At 37.0% G+C, this 4,079-nt stretch overlaps 1 protein-coding gene across 1 annotated transcript in view; it reads right to left on the bottom strand.

The window, feature by feature from the left end:
- Nucleotides 1-2,456, bottom strand: part of LOC144450167 (uncharacterized) — a 6,879-nt gene extending 4,423 nt beyond the window's left edge. The window contains exon 1 of the mRNA XM_078140741.1: nucleotides 2,355-2,456. The gene's annotated coding sequence lies outside the window, so the exon portion shown is untranslated. The remainder of the gene's footprint in view (nucleotides 1-2,354) is intronic.
- Between the last annotated feature and the right edge of the window lie 1,623 nt (nucleotides 2,457-4,079).

Below are 4,079 nucleotides of genomic sequence, written 5' to 3' on the forward strand. Positions count from 1 at the left end.
GAGATTGTAATAGCTGGTAGACAGGCAGTTGAAACCCGAGAATATACCTCACTTCTGAAACGTTAAAGATATTTATTCAAATGTACTAGTATTTGAATTTTAAAAAACAAAACAAAACACTTTTGTATCTGACGGGAGAATGACGTAAGCTTTATGACGTACACGACTGTTGACGTCCGTTGAAATACAAAAGTACGAGTTTGCAATCGAAATGATTTGTTGTTCGAAAATTTCTAAAAATTCACAAATGATAACTTCTCCTAATCCATGGCATACAAAACATATACCAAATCAGTTCTAATGTGCACTACTAATTCTATTATCTACTAACGTAACATGTACGGTTGTGACGTCATTGGTCGTTGCGAAAAAAAGGAGACTCCATTTTTCGCAAATTTGATAATTTTTGAACGCAAGCGCTTACATAAACGAATTATTCACCATCGTTACTCGCACTTCTGTCTAAAATTGAGACGACATTCGTGACAAAATGCCGGAATTTTCAGATTTTATTAAATCTCTCCTTTTCGGTCGCTATGTCAGAAGAACACCACCGATAAATAACAAGTCGGTTTCACTTCCACGCCTTTTCAAGCGTGTACGAAAACGTTTCAACCGAGAGATTGTTTTGTGTTTGATCACAGGCTGGTTCATTCACAGACAATGAGGATGCCGAATGGCGTGCGAACATCGGCAGTAAATACATCGCTATAGAAAGCCCAACTGTTTGAATAGGAGAGACCGATTTTACACGTCAGCTCTGTGTCCTCACCATACGCCACACAGTACAGTGTATATATAACGTCGCCTTTGCAACGGAACGATCGAGAATAGAAGCGCCAATTCGACAGTTCAGCAATTTATGTATTTTGCTTTCCCGTTTGTACTCAACCGAACCGTATATTTTGGAAGTCTTTGCCATCTTCACGGTTTTAACAAAATATTAAAGAAAATCATATTTCTATATTGGTATACATTTATCCGAACATTTGTGAAACACGTGGTCGTACAAACACATTGTTCAGTGATGAAAAGGCTGATACGAATGCCAAACTACAGACATACCTGTACATTTTATGCATTTTTGTAACGCAAGTTTGATGGTGACCCAACTGGTTATCAACGACCATTTGATCGCAAGATGAGCGGCAATGGTTGGGTTGGTATAATCGACAGATGCCGACACAAACAGTGTGTATTATAGACATTGTCTAATAAATAATTGTTGCGAGTGAAATAAAAGTGAATCTCATTTAGTGCAGATCTTAGTGGATGCTAAAACCCGGGTTGTCTAGAACCGTACGCGTTCTATTGCAATGTGAACGGCAACCGTTTCATTGTTATAATTTCAACATAACATCCACACGAGAAAACCGTGTGCATTGATAGAATCATTATTTTCTTATCGTGTGTGAAAAACGTGGATTTTATCATCGGTTGAACGAACCTTAAACGGAGAAACACTGTGCATTGATAGAAATATCATTATTTCACTTATTGTATGTGAAAATAGAGATGTTATCATAGTGTATCGTACATATATGTGTTTGTCGGGCAACACAATGGGTTGCAACAATTAATCAATCGCGAGGTAAACGGTAACATTTGGGTTTGTACAGAAACTGAACATGAAACGTAGAATGAATGTATATTGATAGGAACATTATTATTAAGTTATCGTGAACGAAAAAGGTGAATTTTCTTAGTGTATATTTTTGTACAGTACGTTTGACGATATATGGAGAAAGATTTGTGTGCGACCGATCAATTGTGAGCTGAGCGGTAAATGATGCCGTGGTGTAAAACGAGCATAATGCGACAAAAATAGAATGGATGATAGAAACAGGATTCCTAACGTATCGTGTGTGGAAACAATCGAATTTTATCCAGTGTATCATACATATGTGTTCGATAAAATAACGGATTGCGAATATCTACTGCCGATCATTTCACGACTCGAAAGTTAACGGAAAATGTTGGATTGGTGTAAAATGAACATAACACGACAAAAGCAGAATGCGTCGGTAGAAACAGAATTTGTAACATATCGTGCATGAAAAGGTGTACCCAATTAAGTGAATTATAAATTTTAGGAAAATAATATATTTATAATGTCTGCATGTACCATCACGAAGTGAGCGCTTAGCGTTGAATGAAATCAAACAGCGGTCGGTAAAACAACGAAACAATTCGTACTGGGAGGAATAAAAGTAGAAATTTGTCTTGAAGTTTGAAAATTGAAATGAGGGGTTAATAAAAGGTGAAATATGAACTTTAAATATATCATTCATCTGACAAAGGAATCATCTTGTCTGGGAAACGCTGTAAAAAGTGAAAACCCGCAACGTTCTTACCTTAACACAGTGAGTTTTTTTCTCCAACTTGTTGCTAACCAGACAGCGCACGAATGAAGTGGTGTTTTTGCAGCACTCGCGTTAGTATCGACACACGCTAACCTAATTGGATGTAAGGTATAAAGTGGGCGTGGTTACACTTGATTGAAGTGTATGAAGCCACCTGATTGGTTTATTGTATGAACTTTGCTACCATGTCTAGGGTGGTAAATAGAACGAGCGTTGTGTATGTCTCTGATTGGAAATTTCCACCGCTGATATGAACCCACACGTTATGCTTAGAAATACATAGAAACGGTTTCCATGGTGATAGACCTGCTAAAATTTTCATAACGAAGAGGCGGGGAAGTCTGACCAAAGGTGATCGGAGAGAAATAAAAACTGACGTGTACCGACAAGTGAATTGGTGGCCAATATGAACGACATTCACCTCCAATTGTAAATATTTGTCCCTTAAAACAACAGGAAGTCATTTTCCGTTTTGTTAAGGTTTCATACCCTGGTATATCTTTTCATCATATGTACAATTCCACTCACTTAATATACCAATGACACACAGAGACAGACACACACAGAGAGAGACACAGACACAGACACAGACACAGACACAGACACACACACACACAGATAGACATAGACACACAAACAAACACAGACAGACACAGACACATACACAGCACACAGAAATGTACACACAAACACACAGACATACATACATACATACAGACAGACACACACACACACAGACACGCGCACAGCACGCACGCACGCACAGACAAACAAACAAACATACACAGACAGACAGACAGACAGACAGACGTACATACGTACATACGTACGTACATACATACATACATACATACATACATACATACATACATACATACATACACACAGACAGACACATACACACACAGCCACATACACACATGTCAAACAAATCATATTTTTTTAATCTCATAGAAATTGAACTAATATTCAACCTTCATCTGCAAGAATGATATACAACGGTTTCCATGGTGATATACATGCTAACATTTTCATTAAAGAGGAGGCTGGAAAGTCTGATTGGAGCTGACAGGAGAGAAATAAAAACTGATATATAATGACAAGTGAATTAATAAAGAAAGTAATACATAGAATTCAGTCAGTTAATCTATCTTATAGTCAGACATACATACATACATACATACATACATACATACATACATACATACATACATACATACACACACACACACATACATACATACATACATACATACATACATACACACACATACATACACACATACATACATACATACATACATACATACATACATACACACACATATGTATGTATGCATGTATGCATACATGCATACATACATACATACATACATACATACATACAGACAGACAGACAGACAGACAGACAGACAGACAGACAGAGACAGCCAGACAGAGACAAATAAATACATTAAATACACTTGCACAGCATACAGACAAATACACATACGCATACATACATACATACATACATACATACATACATACATACTTACATACATACATACATACATACATACATACATACATACATACATACATACATACATACAGACAGACAGACAGACAGACAGACAGACAGACAGACAGACAGACAGACAGAGCACGCGAAAAGTAGTGTAACAAACCAGGGGCGTAATCTTAATTCTTTTGGTGTGATCAAGTTACACTATG

Source organism: Glandiceps talaboti, chromosome 19, assembly GCF_964340395.1.
Source record: "Glandiceps talaboti chromosome 19, keGlaTala1.1, whole genome shotgun sequence".
Lineage (NCBI taxonomy): Eukaryota > Metazoa > Hemichordata > Enteropneusta > Spengelidae > Glandiceps > Glandiceps talaboti.